The sequence below is a fragment of the Adelges cooleyi genome, unplaced genomic scaffold (genome assembly GCF_023614345.1).
Source record: "Adelges cooleyi isolate 19-005CV unplaced genomic scaffold, UGA_ACOO_1.1 ACOO_flye_CR_arks_rails_tigmint_CR_PRNA_2, whole genome shotgun sequence".
Taxonomy (NCBI): domain Eukaryota; kingdom Metazoa; phylum Arthropoda; class Insecta; order Hemiptera; family Adelgidae; genus Adelges; species Adelges cooleyi.
The window spans coordinates 6,200,848-6,228,191 of NW_026095860.1; the positions used below are offsets into that span (position 1 = coordinate 6,200,848).

A 27,344-nucleotide genomic window follows, 5' to 3' on the forward strand; every position below is an offset into this window, starting at 1 on the left:
AGTCCCGCACCGAGAGTGATTTATACTCACAATCCAACAGATGATCAGGTCTTTTTTTTGTTTTTTTTTTAAGTTTACAATGACTATTACTTACTACATTTTTTTGGCGAGGACCATAATTACTGTTAGCCCCGTGTAAGTCTTGGGTTCGTGAGACGACGACGGTGCTTAAAAAACAAAAGGGCATTGTGGGGGGGAAAGGGCACGACGAAGGGGGGGCTCTTAGGAGAGTAATAGTACCCGTGGAGGGGAGGGGTGTTGGCGGGAAAGGGGCGGTAAAACGCCGAGAGAACGTGGGGACACGCCGAACGCGGTCGCTGTGCGTTTGCGCGGCTGTTCGATTGTGTGTGGTGTCGCGGTCACGTCCATACGGGCCACACACAGACTCTGTTTTCTGGTAGTGGTAGTTCGCGTTCGGCCGGTCAACCACGCGCGCGAGTGTTATCACTCTGTCTTGTCCGGCTTGACAATCGCCAAAAAAAAAAAAATAAATAACAGCCCATAACACGATATGAACATTTGTACACTCGTATAGCGCGTGAACACCTGTCGGCGAAGAGGCGTCGCAAGAACCGTGTTTCGATCGCCAGTCAAAAAGTTTTTTCCGAATATCGAAAAGCAAAATTTTTTTTTTTTTTAATTGTGCTCGTTAAATTTTTGTTTTTATAAACTCTCATCGTACCAGAGGAGCGTAGGACTCGAATGAGTGCGGTGTCGCCGATACCATGTTACCCGACGGTCGTGACGGTCGCCGAGACCGTCGGGTTGGTGGTCGCCGTCCGTCGACTCGGTACGTCGGCCGAGTCGGTGTGGTAGTGCCGGTAGCTAGACGGTCGGACGATAGACGAAGTACGTATAAGAAATAAATTTCAAAAAAAAAATAATAAATAAACAAATCGTTGGCCGTTGCTGTCAGCCACGAGAAAACGTGGAACGATAACGAAACAATTAGAAAAAAAAAGCCAAACTCGACCGCGACAACGAGCGTTCAGAGTCAAACAAAATAGCAGAAAAAAGGTCAGTAAACGTGTTTTTTTTTTAATTTTCAGAGATGATGATGATAATAACAATAATAAATATTATTATGATAATATTATTGTCTCTTTCTCTCTCTCTCTCTCACGAGCGCGACCGTCTCCCGTCCACAGCAGTAGCATTCCAATTAGGATGGCCGTCGTAAATCAACGGGTCGCGCGTTAAGCTCTGACAGTGTCATCCGATACAGTTACCCGGAGAGCACGCGGTGGCTGGCCGGCGGAAGCTGAGGACGTGGGGTTGACGTTAATTTATTGTGCTCGTAATGAGTCAGAAATCAAAATTAGCCTAACCCCCCCACCCCTTGTACCGGTGACCAAGAGCTGCCACACACGTCGCGCGGACCATTTGTCGCGGTAAATTTCACACACACACACGACTCCCCCCCCCCGCGAGAGCGTGACCTTCACCTACAAAAGAAAATATAAAAAATGAAAACCAAAAAACCGTCACGCGGTGTGTGTGTCAAACGCGAGTGGGGCGCAACGGTTTTATATTTTTTGAAAAAACCGCTGCCGAGTGTGCCGGTCGACACAAATTATTATTGTGCGAGTATGGAGTAGAGTTTCTTAAGGTGGGATATCAGCGAATTTTAACAATGACGGTTAAAACGCTATTCTTGTGAGTTCCGAAATGATGCGATCATCGTGATTTTGAGTACACGTGACAATATCACCTGTTAAGTTGAAGTATACATATTTTTAAATGTTTAATCTACGGATGTTCCGTTAATAAATTTAAGTTTTAACTTTAACCAATATTAATAATATAGAAATAGCCAATTGTTTAAATAAAAAAACTAATTCTTTAAGTGCATTTTATTTAAAAAACTGTATTATATTATAAGTCATATTTATATTAGCCATGACCGCAAGTTTCTCTTTTTAAAACAAATTCCTGAATTTTCTGAGAAAAATAATTATTTGTTTTGTTTATTCAATTTGAAAGTGTGGATAACCAATAAAACATGATTTTGTTTTCAATATGACTCTATATTGGTTATTATTTTTTTGTTAGATTATCACATCACCCACGGTTTTAATATTTTTATACTCTTAACATAGTTAAGCCAAACTTTCTTGGTTGATGATTGTTTCTAAGCAAATATATTCATTATGTATAGAATATAATACCTGGAGGCTGTACGTTGGCAGATTTTTGATAAATTGAAAGGATAATATAATAATAAAGTCTAAATGCGACCATGTTTTTGCGTACAAATGTACAGGTGTAATATTGTCTTAATAATTATCGAATTAGATATAGTTATGTCGCTAAGATATAGTTAGGTTTACGTTAGACATTTTAAATCGACTCGTCTCAAATCACCTACTAACGCGTTAACAAAAACTTTCGTTACGGTACGTTTTAACATTTTTATCTCGCGTCTTGGTTAGTGTTTTAAAAAAAAATTATTTTGGGAAACATCATTATAATATTATTATTGCCGCTGTCGTTGATTTATTGTTTTTCTCTCGATTTCACCCGGTAAACGGTTTATATACACACTAGAATAAATAACGATGCGGCGGCGGCGGTGATATTTAATGTTGTATTGGACCTCGGCCAGAGTCTTAATAAACGAAATTAAATTTGAACACCGATGCATTTTCTTTGCGCTTTAATACAATATCGCAGCACAATAGTCAAAGAAACCAAAAAAAAAAAATATTCATGCATTCACCAACAATAATTGCATACGCTCGCCGAGTTTGTACTACCATGAACACCACTGTTTGTATACACTTTTTATAATACCCGCAGAAAACCGTACACGTCATATTAATACTACTGTCGGTGTTGCGTTTAAAAAAAAAAGAAAAAGAAATTGCGCCATTTGTCTCCGGTTAGGTTGGGTCGACAGTTTTTTTTTGTACCCTGTTGTTTTGTCGTTCATTTTTACATTGGTATTTTTGCGCTTAACTCCTGCATTCGGGTCTGTAAGTCTCCAACGCTTTCCTATATATACTGATCTATTTTCACACATGATTGCGGCGGGCAAACTACTAGGATGGCGGGGGTGGCGGCGGCGGCGGTTATACATTATACGAGTATCATTTATGTCGCAGAAATCAACCTTGCGGAGAAAATAACCGAAAGAGGTACCTACCTCTACCCCCGACTTGCCGCTCGCGAAACGGTACGTTCATAAATCATTAATCTCTTAAACATTATGATCGGATAAAATATTGTGTACCACGTTGGCGACGACCACCGACGCGGTAAGAGTCCAAAAACGAGAACGGCCGTATTAGCGTTTCGACAATAATATATTACTCTACTAGTACTTATATTTACCTACGTTCTGAAAATAATCGAAATCAACAATATAATTATAGATAGAACCTGATCTTTGACCATAAATGTTTTTATTAAGACCACGGTGGAAGTTTTTATATTGTATGACTCTTCTTCTTCTCCTTCTCCTTCGCCACCCTTGTTACAAACCTCCACTCGACACAATCTCCCACACCATCTTCACATATCAGCAGTGCTCATATCGCTTTGAATCGCACACAGCTACTTTTTTTTCTGTTGTCTTCTTTCCGTCTTTCCTCCTACGTTTATTTTCATTACAATTGTTAATGCTTTTGATTCCTTCCCCCTCGTAACATGCCCAAACCATCTCAGTCTATTTTTTTTTCATTTTGTCCGTTTTTGAAGCAACCTCTTACGTATTCATTCCTCATCCTATCTTCTCTCACCACCGCACTCATCCACCTAAGCATTCCCATCACCGCTACACTCGTTCTCTGTTTTAGTTTCCTGTCTATCACCCAATATTCTGAACCGTGTAACATGATTGGTCTCACCAAACATCTTAAGCTTCTCTCCACTTGATCCAACCACACTTAGTCTTACGTTTTACATCCTCACCAAAGCCAACGGTTGTTTGTACAAAAGACCCTAAATACTTAAAACTTTCAACTTCGCCCACTAGTCACCGCTTATTGTCATTAATCGCCTAGTCTCGTCAACCTCTTGTCCTCTTCTTCCAACTCATACTCTATAATATATTCTGTTTTACTTCCACTAATTGTTAGTCCCTTTTCTTCAGGCGCTATTCTCCACTGCTCAAGCTTATTATGTTAACTTCTTCCAGATTTCCTCCAACCAAAACTATATCATTGTGTTCCCTTCGTTACTTTATCCATAACAAAAGGAAACAGGTATAGGAGAACCTTACCAAGGTCCAAAGCAGAACCTTGATGCATACTTTTTCTAACACTAAAATCTTCTATTACTCCACACATACTTTAGACATTCGTATTTCAACCCTTCATTCATATCCTCTATCAAACTACATAATACAAAGTTACTACATAGGTTTTTTATTCTTCTCCTTATACTTTTCCACAAGCTGTCTTACGTAAAACACCAATTTCGTCATCGATTTCCCTGGCATTTTTGGCTGTACGAGCACATATAATAAATATCCTTGGTGTACGACGACTTTCTGACATATTTACATTTTAAATTCTATGCGCCATTCTGGCAAAAATTCGTGATGTACACTATTCTATATAATATGATACAGAATACTGTCTACCGAACGTATGAATTAATTTGTTTCGAATCGATTAGGCGAGTATCTCAAATGTTTATTCAAATTATACCGCGTTATTTTGTACTAGTGGGAAATTTCCCAGCGGTAGTTTTTTTTGTCCTTTCCTAATCGATTTTCTATGTATAATATACAATAATAACAACACGATTATCGCAACTACTACAACAGGATATTTTGTTTAAAATAATAATTATGAAATATAATCAGTCATCCGGTATAGTATGTACGATTTACATTGGTATACCGCGTTCGGCAGATAAATTAACATATGCGAACGGATTAGAAGCCGCTGACGTGTTTTGTAGTCCGGAGCAAGTTTTCGGGGAGAGCTTTGTAAATTATTCGATATCAGTCTGCATAACCTGAAAGTCCAAAGTCACCCGAGTGTGCTTATTGTTAAACTTAAAACAACATTGCCGAAGACAACGCGAGTACCCACCCACCCTCCACGCCCTAAAATATCACCAACTGATTTAATCATAAACTATATTGTGTTCTAGACCCCTGTAACGGCGCTTCTGTCTTTTGTTCTTTCAATGTTGTTATATTATTATTATCAAAACGATTTCACGCAGTCACGGTTTCGTTTTTGAAAAACTCCGTTTATAACACATTTATTGTAATTATATTATTGTGTTTTCATAATTATAATATTGTAAAAATATCAAAGCTGGAGTGATATATAACAATTATCTTTGGGTATTTTTTTTTAAACTATAATAATATCTAAATTTTTTTTTTTAACAAAATGCAAACAAATTTTTAACCACTGTCATAATATATTTCATATCGTTATCATTGTATTCGCAGATAATACTGACATTGGATGCAATAAACTTAGACAAAAGTCAAAAAGTTAACTGTTAAAACCAATAATGTCATGTTTAGTATAATATTTATAACTAGGTACTTTCAGAAAAATATAACGATTATTATTATCGTAAAACAGCTCTGCCTTTTTTCAGCGGTAATCTTTCCTAATTCTATTCCTTTTCTTCTTACCCTTTATCTTCCGTCTCCTTGGTTGTTTTCTACACTTAGTATTGCTGATAAGGGAATCTTAATTTACATAACACTATTACAGTGTTGATTTTTATTGGAATCGAGAAACCCCGAAAACAACCCTCGACGACCCTAAAGCGAAAATTAAGATCTGCGATTACACGACCGTTACATTTACATAGGATTAATTTGTTTACACCGCCATTAAGAGAATTGCTGAAAAAAAGGATTCTTTTAACTATCTAATTATCTATTTTATTATTTTAGTATTAATTATTATTTTTTAACTCCTTTTATGTATATTATCGGCATTTATTCTTAATGCAACCATAATTACAAGACGTTTAAAAGTGTTTAGAATGTTTTAGATAAAACCAACAATTAGTATGGTTGAGTGCTTTCCTCGTTTAGTCTTTTTTAAATAAAAAATGTACTTGTATCGCTCAGCTGTAGTAGTTAGTAAGACATTATAAACTATTATTTTATTGCTTTGTTTTCTGCTTTAATCATCATCAACATATTTTAATTTTCGGCACCTACGTATAATAAAACTCTTACTGTGTTTGGTAGTTTTTTTATTGTTGGTAAATGCAACAGTGAATTATGATTCAAATATTAATACATTATACTAGCTGTATTTAAATAATATCAGGTGTATTAGGTTTCCGTTGAACAATTTACAATATAACACTAATATACATAGTAATAACAGCTGTTGCAATTGCATTGGTTTCCATCAATAATTGCAATGCTATACAATGTGTATACTAAATTATAACGGATTTAGTTTTCGATAATTTCGACGAATTAAAATAATTTAATTTGTGTTGCGCCGGTCAATTATCTTTGTGTGCAAATATACATTGTACATATTATTACACACACTCGATTTGTTGTACCATAATAACATGGTATGCTGTTTTGTTGATCAAATAAAGCTAGTTTTAATCTCAAAATAGATTATACTACTTTCTAAAAAACATAAATAACAAGAACACATGTTAAGCATATTATTATGGTGACGCATACGGTAGTCGGTTATTTTGAATAACAATATAATACGTGACGCTGCGGTAGTCTCCAAATAATATTTGTTATGTGCATGCTGTTATTTTTTTTTTATATGTTTAACTAAATCTTGTAAACGTTGACGTTAGAAGAATAATGTCCAAACCGAATAAAAATTTATATTGAAATTTACTCTCAAACGGTACGCTTAAACTCTTTGCGCACTACCTGCCATTATTGTTGTTACCTTCAGCGAGTTTAACATGTTAACAGGCGTAATAACGTTATTATAATAAGCAAATATTATCAAAGCGTTGAAGTGCCTTTGTTGTTTCGCCATTCAACGGGTCTCGAAGCGATTAATATAGTTTAACCGTTAAAAAATCATACGGGAGTACACCGTGAGTAAACTTGATACTATCATATTGTACTTAAATCGCAGACGAAATTGAAATTCCCTAATCTAATACCGGTAACGCCTCGAGTCGATAATTAAACGCAATATTAATATGTTATATTCACATCAACCCATACACTAATATCGTAAATTAATTGTTTTATTTCCTAACACTCTTGCAGGCTTTGTCGGTTTCGTTGCTAAATATTTTTGAAAGTTTGAATGGTTCTTAACTCCCGTGGTTGGAGATGTTAAGGGGAGGGATACTTGTGTTAGCCTACTAAAATAAGTGATTCCTTGTCGAGATAATGGAAAAAATACAGCTTTTGGCACATAGCTTCTACATAATATATCTTATCTTCAAGGTTTTAATTAGCAGTATAAAATGGCTTCCGTTGCAGAGCGTACCAGTGGCTCGGTTTTGTAGTGTAGAATAATTATTTTTTAAAAAACATAAAATAATTACAAATATTATAAAGTGATTTTGCCAACTAACGAATGTTGGTTGTAAATAGAAAATTACTCTTTAAAATTAATTCATCTTAAGGTAATGTAGTTTGTATACCATTATTAACCGTGTTTGTATAATAATATGCTTTGACCGGATAGTAACGAATTTTTACTGATATAATATAAGCTATTTAGTTCTCATAATTGTAATTATTTTACAATTGTATAGGCATTGCGTTTGATGTTACACTATTAATATCCAACTCGTCATCTATAAACAAGAAGCGATCATTTCAAAGTTCGGTTGGAGGGGAAGTGTTTTCCAAATTTTGTTGTCAGATAACCGGCATTTAAAATCACTTTGCGGGAGACGTTATTACTTGTAATGTTATTATTCGACCGGTTAGACGGTGACGTAGCGATGCCCGTTTTGGCGGCAATTCAATGAGCGTTTCTTATTGGTTCCCGGCACTTTTTTGGCGGTAACGCCGAACACGGATTATCGCACGGCGTCGTGGGTATGCAATATGCAATACGTCCGTGTCGCGCCTCGGCCTCGGTACACGTGTACGGTATAATGCATACGTGTGTACATATGTGTAGCATTGTTGCACCCGACACACGCACAATTACACGTTATATGTTATACACGGGACACGTTCAAAATATATTGTTGCCGCGTGTGTGTCGACAAGAGTTGAGTTGGGAGAGGGGGGGGACGGATAGCGATGTATGTGAGCGTGTAATGAGGAAAGAAGTGGCGAGCCGGCGACGAGGGTAGAAGGGCTTAGAGGCGGTTAGAACAGTCATTTATATACTGTACTTCTTTGGCCACCGTTGACCCCGGTCTGCCCTCCCTCCGCCGCACCCTTCCCATGTCGCCGCCGCGTTCGGCTTTAGCCGCCACCGCCTGTCGCCTGCCACGGTCACATTAGTCATGCGCCAACGACTCTCGAGTTTTCCATACGCGGCGGTGCCACAAAACGCCGGCAGACGTGCCATTGCACCGCGAACGCACTTTTGCTCTTACGCGCGACGACCGCGTGACACAGTTTTGCTTTCCGCCGAGCACGAAAACCAATTTCCCCTAAAACCGACCGACCGCGGCTGCCGGCGACGGAACCGACCCGAAAGCAATCCCATTATAATAATTATTATTATTAACGTCGTTTCTTTAGCCAGTCTAATAATAATAATACAAATAAAAAAAACCTCCTAATTACCCTTTAAGCCTTAACGTAGAGCTGATAAGCTATTGGCTTTACAATTCATTGTAATAATGTGACTTACATAATATTATTTTGTAACGTAATTTTGTCAGGCTTTTAGGTCTAAATCCGTTTCTTGTACCACCATATTGGCTTTAGCTCATAGAAAAAATTGCTTAATACCCTGAATTTGTTAAAACCATTTTTTTTTCTAAATATTGTTTATTCAAAACTCCTTAAAAACCTCACGCTTTCAATCACCTTATGCTAAAAAGTTGGGCTTTAAGTCGATAACTCTAACAATTTACGTCCTTTGCAATATAAAAATACGGCACGCCGAAATAGCTTCCGAAATATAACCTTCCGAATAGTTTTGTGGAATATTCTTTTAAAGAATATAATATTTCTAATATATTATATATAATCTGTTGACAACATATTTTTGCATAAAAGAATTACCGAAAATCTTAAAAAATAAACCCATGTTTTGCCTAAATTATTTATATGTGCGTACATTCTTATCTTTCAGATTTCAAGTCAAAGTGTTTTTTCAAGACTGACCAATCTATTTCAGTTATAATAATTCCTAATGACTAGTAACCTTTCCTAATCCACCATGTTCCAACCTTCAACCTTGCTATGATTTGACTCAACTATATAGTTTTTTTTTTAAATTACATTATAACTAGAACGTTTACTTTATACATAGTCTTTAGACCAAACAGTTTTACAACGTTGACTTTATGAGGATAAGCCAAAAGTTGAACAAATTAATTCCTTCTTCGTTGAAACTAAGGAAAACCACTTATAAGTTTTTCCCAAGTATTAACATTGACGCACTAAGGATTTTCCAAAGAAATATTAAGACAATTTAAACTTTTTTATTCGATTCTTTAGATTTATTCCTATTAAACTATAGTTAAATATCATAACAAAATTATCTTTAATCCTTTTTTGCAAAAATTGTAAAAGTTTTTACATTCCGTTCTCTTTAGTGGATCACTTTCTGCGTATAGAAAAAATTAGGCGTAATATATTCTTTATTATAAACGTTGCTAAGCAAAAGCTTGGGAAGTTAACATCTTTTAAAACTCCTCCAGGCTTGCAAAAAATATTAGCAAACCGAACTGGTGTAGCACTAAACTCTTGTAGGTGCTTAAAACTAGTTTTAACGTGTTTATACGAGTCTGAATTTTCCAAACGTCGACGTTAAAAGGCCTAATGGACTGGGAATTGTAAAACAAACTTTTAAGTAGGCTAAAGTTGATTTAGACATCCTTACAGTTTAGTACCGAGTTGCTTATTATAAATGATATAAGTAAATTTACATGCGAGTATAAATAGATATAAAAATTATCTGAACTTTAGCTACTATGGCAAACAATCCATTACATAACAATATTTTGTTTGTATTTTTTTTTCTAGTCTACTGAACCAGTTATATGAGTATTATTATAATTCAATAATATGAGATTTTTTTGTCTGATCTTTTGATATTTCTATAGTAGTGGTTCGAGGTACTACATTTTGTTCATGCGCCTATTATAAAAATAACAATCCAAGAGTTTGCTTAAATAACTATACATTTTTAACATGAAAAATATGTATACCCGAAAGTTACGCGAATAACTTCTTGAATTGGTTCATTGAAAAATATTAAAAAGCAGTATAGCCTTATAAGAAAAACATATTACAATATGGAATTGCCTTAAAATAGGATTTGTTTTATTATTATGTGTTACAATGCAAAAATATTTTATTCGATTACTTAATGGGTACAAATAAAACCATTTAATATTGTTATCGAACTACAACGCTGGAAAGCTTTATTTCTATACCTATTGGGGTTTATTGTAATAAAAAAATAACATGTTTTTCTAAAAGAAAAAAGGATAATATTTTATTTACCATAATGCACGATGGACGAATAAGGAAAACCCTATTATATAGTTTAGACTGCGTAGCAGTATGGAAAAATGTCAGTGAACAATAATAATATAATAGCTTGGGATAAAAATGAAATCTACTGTTGCCGTACGAAGGCTTTTCTAATTTATAGAATACTATTTTTCAAACAAATCAACTAAGGCATACCCTGTACAGGAGTGGGTAAACGGTTATATCTCGTCGGTAGTCGTAAAATATTCAAAATACCGAGTTCTTGACTACCTCGCTGAACATAGGCGATGAAATTGTATTTTGAATGAGAACAGTTATAACGTTGTATTCGTTTTAACGAAATTATACCAAATATAAAAATGTATTTTGTGTAACTGCGAAAATATTAACCCTGAGTTTACTCAATAAATCCCACAATGTATTATGATATTACAATATTTCAATTTATAAGCAAATTGCAAGAATACAACATAAATTGTAAAATTGAAACTTATAGAAAAAAAGTTAAATTGTATAAAACTAATAATATAGTTAGGTAAATAAAGTAATTTTTAAATAGATTTGTTTGTGGTACATTTAAATAACCGTTTATTTATACATTTTAACATTTGCTCCACCTATTCAAATACAATGGCTAAAAAACTTAATAAGAGAAATTGAATTTTTGTTAAAAATGTTACACTTATTTTGGGTGTTTCCAATTTTATTAATGACGATGCTATTATAAAATGTATTTTCAATATTCAGTTACTGACGTTGCTTGTAGGTCATGTGCTTTCCTGTAGGCCATTAATATGTATTGGCCAATCCATAGTTCATTACAGGTAGTACACCGAACTTTATTATAAAACCTATATTTGCTGAGGTATTTTTTACTATACAGAGTCGACAAATTAAAAAAAAAAACTATTTTTAAATTCAAACTTAATCGGTTTCAATATTGTCGGAACCCCTATTGAAATATAATGAACACACTCAGATTATACTTGTTAATATGTAACTGCTATGGTCGGAATTTGGGTCGCCTAACTTCGCCTGACAAACAACATGCCAGACAAGTGAACAAATCATACAAAAAAGTATGATAATTCAGGATAATATTTGTATTGCATTCGCGTTTGTGGGATCGCCGCCGTTTCAAACCCTTAGGCCTAAACAAACATGAAACGTTTATGATTACTTCATCAATCACGGCCGCGGTTTCATATGAATACGACATAATGTTGTCCTCATATATTATTTTCCAAACTCATATCAGTTGTCATACTGATACTGTACACGCTGTTGTACGAATGGCAATCTTGTCTAATGTTTATGTAAATATAAGTTTATCTCATAAAAGTTCAGCTGTTACTCATCGAACAGTTTGACTACCGTAGAGTAGGGACGGGAATTAACAAAATCTAGTTTTATACAAACGCCGGATGCTACTATTTTCGAGTTTTGGAAAATAACTATTGATAAACAAATTTTGAAATAAAAAACTATACAAACAAAATTTGTTTAATAACTCTTTCATTTATTGTTTTTAATTTAGATACTAACATACTAGAAAAAACTGTTAAGCAAACTTATGGTTAAATATATTGTAAAGATATAAAATAAAACATAATAACATACTAGATGAGATACTAAACTGTACCTAAAATGCATAAAAATAAGTCTTTCATACGACAAGACCAACGATTTTGATCGAATTTTGAATTTTTGTAGTCCCACGCGGTAGACAGATGTTTAGGTTTAAGTGAAAGAATATCAATCAGTGTTTTTACCCAATGAACAACCTTGTGTTTTACAGAATAGCACCTGTCCAATCCTATGCTCGGTAAAAAAGTTAAGTGGTTAAAATCATTTTTATAATACATATTTTTATTTAAACGTTTATTTACCCAACTTTATGATATATGAGCTTCTGTTAATACCATTTTTTATATTAAGCACGCAACTCGTGTAGTATTAAACGCAACATCGAATAAAGTTTAATCGCACACGATAAAAATTTACAACATCAATTGCGACCAACAATGATTTTGTGGACTCGACATAAGAGCTACAAGGATAAACAGTTCGAAAAAATGTTCACAATATAAACCTCGCTGGGTAAGGAATGTAACTTGTGATCTGCCCAAAGACTGAACTTGTCAGTCTGAATGACATACGAAATTAAACCACTCATGACCTTTATCTCAAACGCTTTCTGAAGTACAATTCTGACTTTTACAAAAAAAAATAATGACTTAGATTGACTCTCGGAAACACAATATAGTTTATTTTAAGCGTATCCGAGGTTTTTTTGATACAGTGTTTAGTGTTTACCCTCTCCGCAAAATTGATACAGTGAAAGTAAAAAATAATTTTCTTATAAATATTTCAGTCTTGACGTACGATATTTAAAGAACTAGAGACCAATAAATAAAGAATGTCTCAATACCTAAATTCACAAAGACATAATCTTATGCTAACCGCGCAGTACTTCAATGTTTACCACTGGTTTACTAGTTCGAGATTTTAAGCTCAGCCTTTGTTTTGTGCGAGCTAATAATGGTTGCTATCAGACCAGTGTTGTTGATGTGATATAAGAAAAAGATCACCGAGAAGTGATGCTGACATTAGCCGGATTACAATGCATACAGATGGTACAACATTATTTTAACACCTTGTTGACATGTTACATGTGATTACATTCCAAACTGCAAGGTAAAAGAAACTGAAGGTAAAGAAGACTTTTAAATATAATAATAGCAAGACAGAGTGATCCGTTTAACGTAGGAGACTCATTTTCTTGAAAAATAAATACAATTTTGTAGTTTTTATTTTGAAAACATTTTGATTATTATACAGTATTATAGATTTACTAAATATTTTTCCTTTGGGGTATTTTCTAGAGCGGTGCTAAATTTTGAATTATACAATACGGTAACGTTGATCCGATATAAAATAGTTAAAATTGCGTTATTAATTAATATAACTCTGCACCAGTCTTTTTTTTAGTGATTTAACGTCAAAAATTGTCTGAGAAAAATAATTTTTATTTGTAGACAAATTATTTATGGGTATTGACTATAGACATTCGACTGTACATTATTGATGACAGTATTGTTGTATAACAATTATCACATTTTGTCATCAGGTTTTCATTTTCACGTTTTTATAGAACATAAATAATATTACAAAGGCGATAGTTCATAGAAAAATGCGCAGTTCACTGTCATAATATTATAGTGGCACATATCGCATTTTTAGGGCGTCCGTATGCTCGGCGTTCCTATTTGATGGAATTCGAGAAATACCATTCTTTAGGATGAACTGGAAATATTATAAAGATAATTTATGGAAATATGTATAATATCCATACCGGATAACGGTTACTATGCTGTATAAAGATCGTTTGGTCGACGGTTGCTTCAAAAGAAAAAAAACCAAGTCGCCTTCGACTGCACGTAGTAACAAAGATGAATTTTAAATATGAGTTAAAGAAACCAAAATTTTTTTTGCCGTGGATCCACCCACACAGAAAGAAAATTCTAATTCATATTTTCTCAATATATATATATTACACGCAACTATTATTTGTGATTATAAGTTGTAACTAGTGCCTGTGATTTTAAACGTGTAATTTAAATACACGTGTACACGAAACTCGTGTAATTAACATACACATGTAATTATAAATACACGTGTATTAAAAAAAATGTATTTTGTCAAAAATATTAGTTTGAGTTAACGTATTTACACAATTATACTTGTGTTTGAGTTCGTATAATTAAATAGACGTGATATTAAACGAAAAACTAAAATTAATAACAAAAATAATTTTTTTTGAATACACGTGTAATAGGGACCTCTAGTTATAACCAATAGGTCGTCGGGTTATACTTAAAATAAACTCCATGATGAGCTTTATTGTTAAGTCAATCGTGTAAATGATTATTTTCAAAATGTTCAGTTCCGATGTCCTCATAAAATATTATTATACTCTCAGCGGAAAAAGAGTTCTTTTTGACTTGAAATAAAGTTGAAAATAATATTAATAATGCACGCGTAGAGCTTCAAATAAAAAATGTAGCGCACTATTATGTATATCGAAACTGATAATTTGCGCTTAATAGAAGTCCATGTTATTTTGAAATAGTGTAGATGAATTATGATTATTGAACTGTAGCATGCTATACGTGTTACATTATTTAAGCAACTTAGGAATATCCACCCCAGCCAAAAAAATATATACCATTGTTGTATTTAACCAATATTAATATTATTTCAGCATTATTTGAATACTAAGAAACCATTTTATTATAATAATTGCTTTTTAATCGAATCAGGTTTAAACGGCTAAAGCATTTATCCGATAAAGTATTGTTAAATTGTTCGTTAAAACCCCAAATAATTAATAACAATTTAAAATATTAGTAACGCTACATAAATTCCATCCAAATTTCATGTATTGTATTTATTTACCCGAAATACCTACGTTTATTATACATTTTTATGGTTTCTTTAATAATTCGTGTACTTCCCTAAGCGAAATACCTTAATAGTAGGTATTTATAATTTCAAGGAATTCTAGAGTTAAAGCTCAAATTTACTGCCCAGAAAGGTTTAATTGTAAAACTTTATATAGGTTGAATAATTTTACTGTGAGGTAACGTTAACGCTTAACTAATTGTAGCTAATTGTGAATTTTTAAATTAAATACAGTTTTCGGCTGTTTCTTTTTATTACAATTTTAAAATGTCTTATTGAGTAATAAATATAACTAAAATAGTGAAACATCCTATATGTTATGTAGAACTTAGAATTTGTCATATTCAATTGGCTGTAGTTTATATTCTAGTAAATTAGAGCCTATTCAAATAAGAAACCCCAAAATTTTAGATGCATAGCTCAACTCTAAGGAATTCATCGTGAGTTTCTTATTTGCATATAAGTACGAAAATATTAATTGTTTGTTTAAAAAATTCTAACTAGGAAATTATTCATAATTTTTACAATTAATTTTTAATTGAATAGACTACAATACATTTGGTGGGTAAGTCTTAGGAAAAAAAAACAGTTATGTGTTTATAATTTATACATATATTATATACACACAATCTAACATATCGTTTTTCAAAAATTATAAATCCATGTCACACAGGTTCAAAATTAATGTTTATTTTATTTCTTCTCTCTTGTCTGAACTTATCAAAAAAATCAGCGGATGTGAAATTTGGCGTTGGGAAAAAAATAACGTACAAAGAATATTACATAGCGTAACCGAGAATAGACAAAATAGGTTGCACGCTTTTGATAAAAACTTGATTTTTATCGATACTACCCATTTACGTACGATATACATTATACTTATATCGTTGACACTTTTGATTTCCAGATTTGTGTAGAACAAATACTTTTCTCAAGTATAATATTATGATATTAAATACTACATTTAATTATTACACTCTAATGTTGAATATTATTCACCAGTTTTTCAAGGCATTCATTCTTAAACATAATAGATCAAAATTACTGTAATATATATTTAAACATTTTGTTGAAACTACAATGGCAAACACTGTTTAAAATATTAAACGAAAATGTAAATAGGTTAGGTGTTTTATATATTTTGTTAGATTTACTATGGTTAAGTAAGTTAATTAATGATTGCTATCAATAATATTGTATCTTTAAGTTTAAAAAATTGTTATATAAAAAGAACGGCTGGTAGATTAATCGAATCGAAAGAGATAGGTAGTTAATAATTAAAAGAAGTACCGTTCATTCATAGTTGTAATTATATATAATACAATTAGTAAACTCTCAATCTCTATGTATGTTCTTCCAAATCTGAGCAAGGTATTAATGATATAATTAATTCCGTCAAGCTCAATGAAATTGGGTCATTCTTTAGAAGTTCCTTTTGAAATCAATAATTACTTACCATCAAGTGCATAGTGTTGCTTATAGACAATAAAGTACTTTTTGTCTAACCGTTGTGCTGAAAATAAAAAATAATTTGTTTCAATATTTTCCCCACGATATAAGTGGTTTATGTATAAAAAAGATGTCAATAAATAATTAGATAGAAAAGTTTAAATAAGTAACGCGTTACCGCCTATACTGTACTACGATTACATTTTGTTATAATGCTTAATAGACTTTTTAGACAAATTCGGGCGGACAAAAATCAATAAGTGTAGTTTAGTTGAAAAATAGCTGCACACGCCTATATCGCCGTGTACTAAACTACTGAACCGTAAAGAAGACTTAAGACGGTTGAAAATTGCGATTTACGAAGACAATTTTTCAACTAATATTATATTAATATAAGTATCATCAACAACCGCGGTGGTCGGGTGGCAATGAATTATTTATGTTTAGCGCAAAAACAAGTTTTAATACTTCTACTGGTGAGGCGATTCGTCCTATGTGTATAATGCCGGAAGGACCGTGCAGGTAAGGCGGCGGAAAGCGTAAAGTGCCGGCGGGCAACTTTTTAGAGGGCGTAGGCCACTTAGGATAAACCCAAAACCCCAACCCCCAACACTTTGCCCGGTCGGGGTGAGACTGAGAAGGCGTTTCCTGTCAAAAAGTTGCCGGCACCACGCGTCACCAAGTTTTTGTGCGTCGCGACAAAGTCTTAGTACGGCAACACGTAAGTAACGCCCCATGCTAAGACGCATACATCCGTCATACTCTAAACCATATAAGTATAATATTATAGGTGTTTTCTGGTGGTGTGTGTGTGTAAAGCTCTGAGTATACAACTATGCATGCGACTTTGAACCGTGAATGCATACTCTCGGATAAGTTAACTCGGGTCAACCTATACGTACGGTGTACACCGAGACCGGAAAGGGACGAAGGGAAACCCGTGTGTTGGAACGCCAGACGAATGTGGGTTGGTTCGTTGAAACAAATTAAGAAGTAATGACCTTTGACGTCAGAAACCGCTTAAAGTTTACAGTCCTATGCTGTGTTGCCCATAAAAGTGAAACACTTGAATGGGGTTCATGTCACTTGGTATGGACGTATAGCGGAAAGTCAACTCGGATCAAGAGTTTAAAATATCATAATATTGTATGTACATGTAATATAGTATACAATGTAGGTATTATGTAGAGAGACGGCTACCTCAGCTATATATGTTACAGCTATAGCATGTTATTTAACTATTTTTCATTTGCACCAAACATAAAAACAATAAAAAATAGCCAACAACTCGACAGGGTTAAAGTATATTTGAACCTGAAGGTTTAGTAATGTTGATTTCAGACAATGTAATCTTTACTAAGCGACGATTGTGACGATTGGAAGGAAATAATAGAGGTAGAAGAGTAAACATAATGTAATAATTGACTATGTATTGTCTCAAATCTCAAATTTCGAAAATAGTATATCAAGTAGATGCAGGCCATTTGTATGTACCTATTTTGTACATAGTTAAACTGGGTGATGAGGTGATGTAAGTTTGAATTCCAATTCCAAGGAAATTGTAAATAGTTTAAATGAAATTTTTTATTATTATTACAACTACAAAGTCATAAATAAATTATTATATTTTTTTATTACACACTAGTGTTGGATATGATATTATCGTTAATATTCACCAAGTATTTTTCTGGAGGTTGTTCAAACAGTGTTCAAACTGTTTGCAAAAATATGGAACCTTACTATTATTATATCCTCTTGGATGGTGGATCTATGTTTATCATAGTGTATATTATTATAAGATAATATAAGCACATTATAATGGATGAGCTATAATAAAGCTATGGTTGTCAAAAGCGTGATAGTGTTTAGGTACTCTAAACCATCATATTCAAAATGTATACGGTAAAACTTTGCCATAATGTTCTGAAAAGTACTAGGTAAAACTATGTTATAACCGGATAGCGTTATGTGCTGCGAAGTATATCATAATTCAATGATTATTATTATTACTTCTATCTTTCGTACGTCACCATTAATCTAACTTGACCTACATTGGGTTATAATAGTATTAGAAATAACAATGTATGTTTTATCGTTTCTGAAAAAAAGTATATCAACATTTTATGTAGTTCGTGTAGTTTTACTAACGCAAAGAACTCTCGTATAGTCATAACTAACACTTAATTTTTTTTTTGCACTCCATAAGGTTCTGCATCATGTTATTGTAACATCTATAATGTATTTTTCAAAATAATTTAAAAGCAAATTATAAATTGAAATGTTTCACCATATAACATGCTCGTTGTATTTATATAGTCACAACTTATAATAATTATACTATAATATTCACCGGGGTGTGATTAGGGTATGGAAATGGAAAAAAATATTTAATAAGAAACTAAATCGTTTTTAAATAAAATGTGCAAAAACTTGGAAGAAAAAACCTTGTTCTAAATATTTTCATCAAAGCGTTATTAACATAAGCCATTGAAAGCTGGAAAATATTATTTACTTTAAACCCTCGACATCGGTTTTCATTTAATATATAATACATAGTTAATACATTCGACTGAATAAGCAATAGCTTTTTATTATAACTTTTAATACCATGATTTGGAACTTAAACACGTTCTACAACGAACGCAATTTGTATCGATATTAGACAGTTGTATTGTTTTTTTGTTTTTTTAAATGTACGATATGTATTAATCAACCGAAATAACTTATAAAGTCTGACACTTGTCATCTAGCGTGATAAACTACATTTGAACGTGTTATGAAATTAATTTTACACATCTAGAGTCAGCGGAGCGAGAAAATATGCATTGCAATATATTATGTATAACTATACATATACATATTATCCCTCGAAGCGCAGATGGTTATGAATCCAATTTTTATAAAACGTATCGAATCCGGGATAAGTGTCACCTATACGTGAAAAAAAAAATGCTGGAAATCCAACAGCAAAAAACGATATTGGCTTTGACATATTATTACAACGCTTTTCCTCTTGCAGAAACGTCTAAAATGATATTGTTTTATTATTCTTATACATTTTAATGTTCTCGTTTGTTTGTTATTACTACAAGCATATTCGTTAATACCGTTCGAGGATCATCCATAAACTATGATTAAAAACGAGCATGACCTAATTGGCCATGATTGACAAATATAATTACTATGTCAAAACTATAAACATTGTTTCCAAATTAATCATTTAACTGAGTACCGTGAACCCATATTAATTGCTTATTACAAAAAATTGATTGCACCTATTAATTTAGTTATTGTGAACTGTATTGCTAAATTAAAGAGTAGGACATTTTAATAATACAATTAGTATTTTAAATAAAACGTTTTTTGTTTACACCTACATGATTAATATGTTTAAATTTTAAAACAGATAATCTGTATTATTTATTATTTAAATAAAATAACTCATAGTTACTATAACAAAATAAGTTTAGGACAATTTATTTTAATTGTCATCTAACATCATTATTTACATTGTATAAGCACAGATAATTTGTAATACTAAATAAAAATTAGACGAACAATTGATAACTACTATAAAAATTATAATTTTATTTTACTGGTTGTTTTTTTTTTCATAAAGTGAAAATTGTATTCTTTGATTTAATTTTGTTGCTAGTATAGCAGTTCACTTCCTTTATATATTGTTCAATTATCGCAGTAATTTTTCTTCGAACTTGTAAATTATTAATCAAAAAATGCATTGAAGTGAATAATAGCAGATGCATGAAATTATTTGTATTATGTGTTTTAAAAATTGTATTTAGAAACCTATAATGTTCAATTAAGAGAAAAAGTCTACACACTGATGCTTTTACATGTTATTACACTGCACTTTTGCTTTTTTATTAGTAACTTCAACGCATTCATGTTATGTATAATGTATGATGTTTATATTTCTTTCGCGACTATTCATGTTATTACTTTATGACTTCAAGCTGATACATACAACATACATATATCAAAGTTCTTATGTAAATTTTTCATTTTGCCATTTTCGTACTATAGCTTTTTCCTAGAATACATTTGACTTGAAAGTAAAGCCTTCGCTTAAGAAAAGTATTCAAAGGCAACTGTGTCGAAAATTCGTACCTATTCGAAATTGATGAAAGCAAACATAACTTTATATACTTATACATACAATGCTTATGTACCATAACTTAAACATATTATATATATATATATATATATATTACAAAAATGGCGCACCGATATCGGGTAATGTTCATTTTACTACGGAATATCTGCAGAACTAACGATTTTGTGTCTTCCATTCATTATTTACTACGCTTTAATCCAGCCGTTTCTCGTCGAGTTATCCTTTAGCCACCTATCTGCGGCTTTCGTGCTAAGCTGATGGGATTGGCGAAATCTCAAAAAATATAAACGGAATTTATTTCGCACAAAACGTTATGCCTGTGGAGATTATATAATAACACGAATTGACGGCAAGACGCCGAGTTCGCACGGTAATAAAAAAAACATAAATATTTAGCTACTTTGGAGCTCGTGTTTTTCTTCTTTTATTATTTACTCCGTTTAGGTAAGCGTTAGAATCGATTTTTTTTGTTGTTTTTTATCAAATTTTACAAATTATATATCGTTATTTATGAAAATTATCTTCAACTTTTTATATAAGAATAATAATTCAAAATGTATCGCTATCGGGTTTTCGTACATTTTCTTTTTCGTAGACAATAATAATAAATATTAGCTGCGACAATATAAATTTTATTTTTTCGATTACAAGTGACAAGAGAAAATTGGATGAATCGAAATCGTTTAAAATATGTATAACAAAAACGTTTACTAGGAGAAATGTTTTATAATATTAAATCTTTTATTTGAAATAAAAATAAGTAAACTATCATTTTTCCAACATTGTTTTGTATGTGACTGTTTAAAGAATTACCAATAATATTCTAATCAAATATTGTGTTTTTTTTTTATTCATTACACAAACATATTTAATACAATATTTAGGTGGTAATTAAAATGACAATGTTGAAAATAAAAATCAACAATTAGTTAATCAAACTCATAAATTATCATTAAATTTAATGATGATGATATGTAAAGTCGAATATTAATTGTTATTAATATTAAATAAAGATCTTACAATACATGTTTTAAGTAGAAATGTTTGTTGCACGTGTTTCAAGACCTCATTCATTCGTGGTCACACCCTTTCGTTTTCGCTATACTTGCCCACTACGCATTATCCATTCGCTGGTACAGCCCACGCGACCACCAATTCTCTAAATTTGAATAAAAAGAAGCAAGTTTAAATGCTCGAGCCGTGGTGTTCAACTTCTAGAATGTTAATCAAATTTTCTCGTTTAAATAAATTATCTTATACACCATTGACGTTAGTCCTTAGGCTACGGTGGTTATTAAATTTGGAATGTGCTTTAGTTGCTAAAAAGAGTCACGTTAAGTGTATAAAAAAACGTACCTAAAGGCTCGAGTATATTATTAAATTAGATTAAATTTCGTCCAGTACACTAACCCCACGATAGCCACAGTTAAGCGACTAAACTGATTTTATTGTACTTAATTTAGTTAGTTAAATATTATCTTTTTTACTTCTTCAAGATTAGATAATTTAGTCCTGACACGTTTTCTGTTGGCTCTACCGAAGAAATATAATCGCAGGCTATTGTGTAACGGGCTTGCACTGGGGAATTAACGAAGACAAACGATATCCCTAGCAAACGCAAAATCCAAGTTATAAATGTAGAATTTTGTTTACCCAGTTACTGATGTGGCACGTAATTGGATCGGATTGACAAACGAAGGGTTCTTAGTCGAAAAAGAATAAATTATTGTTTAAGCTATAAATAATAAACCAAATTGAGAAATATGAAAAATTATAGAAGTTATAGAGAAAATATTATAATTATTTTTGTTTTTTTTTAATAATGTAGTTGCTAGCAGCCTAGTGTACAATTGTGTAAAGGCAATTTCTTATAATACAGGTTTGCTAGTATTACACAATAAAATAACACCGTATTTTATTTTTATTACTTAAAAGTTTGTGGACTGCAATGACTAAGCAACAGAGTAGCTTAATTTCATGTTAAAAAAGATATTCTCTTCCCCCAAAGAAATATTAATAATATTAACTGATATTTGTAGAGCTAGCTTAGTGATTACGGTTCTAAGAATATTCTTTGATCGGTTAAATATATACTATTAAATGGACTAACAAGTCCAATTACGGTTTTCTGTAGTTTATTTGAAGGCTTTGAAATTATATCCTCAATTATTTAGTAAGTCGATCTCCGTGAAAACCGACAAGCTTAATAATTATCCACTACTGACATGAGACTCTATCATTATATTTCCTACTGTACATTGTTATAAAATATTAATCACCAATAGATGTATAAACGCATGTGCACAATTAGCGATATGGTACAATTATATACTGTAGTATTCGTATATACGAACAATGAACATATTATTATTCTCATATATTTTAATCTCTGATGAATTCGCGTTTAATAAATCACAAGCGCAATTCTGGTGATTATACGTCTCATAATATATCATGTATTCCTACGCCAGGTATAATAACAAGCCACATGTTTACAATTAGTGTAATAGGTGTACAACGCGGCTGATTCGGGAAAGTCGCTTTTGCGTTAATTTAACAGACTTTAACTTCCAAACAAATTAAATTACTACCTATTCCTCTTAGGTTATTCTTACTACCTATAGGTATACACTATGTATACCTATGAGGAATTATTCTCCTGACGGCGACGTTCGCAGAAATTATGTTATACACCAGGAAATGCAATTTGATCAAGTACTCAAGTTGAAATATTAACCTTTTATCCGGTACAGATATGACTATAACATTAGAGAAAACGTGAAATCATATTAGAAACACATTTGGAATTTCATAGTAAACGAAGAAAACAAGAATAAACTAACTCATAAATTGCGCGACAAGAAGAGAATATTGCCAATTAAATGCAATGTCGTTACAAATTATTATTATTATTATTATTATTATAAGTATTCTCCGTTGAAGTAAAAGCGCATACTTGTCGCCATACCCCACTAAACGTTTTATTAGCTGAACGTCCCCAAAACTTTTTCGAATGGATTTCTAATGGCTTATTATTGCTGCTGACAATGCACGTTCCTATCAACGGTTATGTTTATTATACTGCATATATGGGTAATAATCAACTACACACAAATGAATACAATAATATAATGTACTATTATTAAATAGACTTGAATAACAATAATGTAATACCAGTAATAGTTATTGCTGTTCCTCGTTTCATCCGTAGATACCGAAACAATATTTCCAACGCGATAACAATATGCGTGTAAAAGTTGTCTGAGCTAATATGGAATTATATATGCTTGTAGTCGGGACCAGATTAATTAATACCAAGGTAGTATAGGCAATTTATAGTATAGGCCGATAAATAGAAAGGCACCAAGTATTTTATGTTCACACCATTTTTAGTAGTTATACATTTTTTACCAATTATCGTACAATCAAATAATAACAAATTATTGTAAAAATTAACACCTTTTTCGCTCCGCATAATAGCTAAAGAAAACAAAAAGGCGTTATCTTGTACAGTAAATTGAAACGGGTCTGAAGACGAGTTGCCTTGTGTTTTAATTAATTTAACGCTTCTGATAAAACCGTTCGAGAACACCCTTGTTATGGAATAATATACGGATCCAAGCGCTTTTGGATTGCGGCTTGTAAACCAAATATTCGCCAATGTTGGAAAAAAGTGGTTTTGAAAATATGCATTTTTACAATAATTAACTTCAAATAAAAGAAACAACAAAGCTTTGTCATATTTACTTTGAAAAAACGTCAGACCCCAAGTCGCCGACAGTTTTTGCACGCAACAATAAAAATAATAATACAAACGTTAAATAATAATTTATTTAAAGACGCTACGCTGGTAGGACGTTTAAACTTCATTATGTTTTTGTCCGTGGTGAAATAATGCAAATTTCGGTTGATTAAAAAAAAAAACCAACAGACCCCTTGTCGTCTATAGCGTTGAATAATACGGGTTTTAAATACAATTTAAGAAAAATAAAAAAGATCTCTAAGCTTTTGGCTTAATAAGTACAAGTGAAAACTACCTATCCGCTTAACTTGATCTATTTAACGCCGGAATAATTTTTAATAAACTACTTTGGAAATGTTATAACTTTCCATCTTGTAAACTTTAATACCTACGAGTGTCTTACCGTGTCTTGAACATTATACCGCTAACATAATTACACAATTCAATTTGCGAAATTAGCATCAGCCACTTTGACACTTCACAGTGTAAACTAAAACAAGTTATAACACCGCAGCGCATTTATTTCAAAGTTTCTCCTTCTAATCAGAACGACGTACAATGGCGTGGCCAAGGTAAAAGAAACTTTTCGCTCATCTTTCCTCTATATAAATTAAAAATAATAAATAAAATTATAATCTTATGATATTTCTATCATTATCAATGCGTCAATAAATTTAATAGTTTTTTCAGTTAATTTTGTCTTTTGAACAGCTGAACTAGTTATAAGTTACCATAAACTTGTTTAGCATGATATTAGTTTACATTATCGTTTTAATGAAAGGGTCGAAGACACCCGAAAATCAATATGGTTAGCATACTGCGATTATTTTAAAAAATGTAATGTTTTAACTAAATAATAATATTTTCTCAAATATTTCTAATGATATGCACTATATTACTGTCAATTAATAATTTGTTTTCTATTTTATATTAATTAATACGGGATCAAAGGACACCACGTATCTATCTATAATTATATAATTTGTATGGTAAACTGTAAATGGCCAAACGCTTTTACATCTAGTGCGGTAGTACTTTTAGGGCTTTGTGGAACCACATCAAACATAACTTGTACCCGTTACTATACCACAGGGTGATAAATAAATATATAGTACATATATGTAGTACACGGGCATACGAGGAATCTGAATAATGCGCAAACAAATTTAAATTTAAGTATTTGATGCTTTCCGTCAGATTCACTAAAGATCTAAACGTTTTTGCTATTCATAATATTCAAAACATTCTTTTCAGCGGGATGTTTACTGCTAGGTTTTTTTTTATAAGGGATAAGAGAGGGGACCAATGTTCTTTTGTAGACCAGCGAGCGAGTTATAATATGGTGGTGGTCGGTCAAATAATTTCTTTCGCATTTATATGTCTGTTGACACAGAATTTTGTTATTCCTTCACTAATTTGAATTCGTATATTTTCAACCTTCCACCTCCCCCTCCCCCTTTGACCCAGTATTTCAAAAACTTATATAATTTTTTCATTCTTGACAAAACTTTGAAAAGTTGCAACATGGTAACTGCAGTTATTTCTATTTAAGAAGCGTTTGGTAATATTTTCTCAGTGCATAACTGTATATATATATATATATATTACAAAGATTTTTCGAGAATAAATGTGTTAGTATTTGACAAGTACTGATTAATTACCTTACATTTAATTAACTTTAATTTTAATGATGATATTTTCGATGCCTATATAAGCATCGGTATGGTAATAAATTGAAAAAACGTTCAGTATACTATTATCATTCACCTGTACAATATTATTATTATTATTATTATAATGAATTAGTCATCGATTTAATATTCGAATAGTACACTCGCCGGCCATTGCTCATTCACGGATAATAATAACAATAAATTAAAGTTCATAAATTATACGTCATGGAAATAATAATTCAAAAATTAATTATTCTTTTAAAAGTTGGACCCCACGTGATTGTTATAGGATATCCGATTAAAAATAAATAAATAAATGCGTTCCGGTCGCAGCCTTTCGTAACAATAGCCCGGAGAAATATATAGTGTTATTGGAATAGGTATAAGTAGAGTGCCTAAGGAAAATTGAAAATAAAATCAGTATAAACATGCCCACTGCACTGTGGTAAAAAAAAAAGGGTAGGAAAAGTTCAACAAATATTTGGTTAGTAAAAATTGTTCACGGCTAAAAAATTACTCTAAAAATCTTTAATCCTGAAGTGTTAACTAAAATTCTCACAAGCATTGTTTTCATATAAACATAGTATTTTGATTTCCACTTCCTCAAACACGAGAGCCGTTGTTTACTTCAAAGACTGAACACGCTCAATAGGTTTACAATAAACCTTCATTACAATTTACATGTACATAGAACCCGGCGAGTTGTATTTTTTCATTAAACAACAATAAGTACCACATTTAGATGTTACTTTGAAAATAGGTATTATAGTCTGTAATCAAGCCCAGACCTGGGTCACTTTTTGTTTAAACATCAAATCACAAATAATAATTTGCAAACAATGAATAATTTAAAATACATTTTTAATTAGTGCGTAAAACGATTTTTTATTGAACAATTTTTTTTCGTTATAAATATTTTGTTATGTTTTAGTACTAGCACATTTTTCATTTGTACGGACATAGCATATCCACAGAACACTTGTCTCCATATTTTTTTTAAGCAACAAAAATCTAAAATATAATGTATAATCTAATATATTTTAAGTAGATAAATAAATATGTTTTTGGCATTGTATTTCTAGTTAAATATTTTATTTATTTTGATTATTATTTATATTATTAATACAAATGGGTTGAGTTAATAATTTAAATACGCACGTTTTAGTTTGTGTTATAAATCCATTCAAACAATTGTATAATTTGAATGTATTAATTACTAATATTAATTAATAATTAATATTATTCGGATCTTCATTTGAATAAAAATACAAATTCGTTTATTGTTTGAGATTTAAAAAAAAAAGAATCTTTTTA

At 31.8% G+C, this 27,344-nt stretch overlaps 1 protein-coding gene across 1 annotated transcript in view; it reads left to right on the forward strand.

The window, feature by feature from the left end:
- The first annotated feature begins 406 nt into the window (after positions 1-406).
- The window catches only part of LOC126833518 (alpha-2A adrenergic receptor), a 119,265-nt gene continuing 92,327 nt past the window's right edge, over positions 407-27,344 (forward strand). The window contains exon 1 of the mRNA XM_050564912.1: positions 407-1,017. The gene's annotated coding sequence lies outside the window, so the exon portion shown is untranslated. The remainder of the gene's footprint in view (positions 1,018-27,344) is intronic.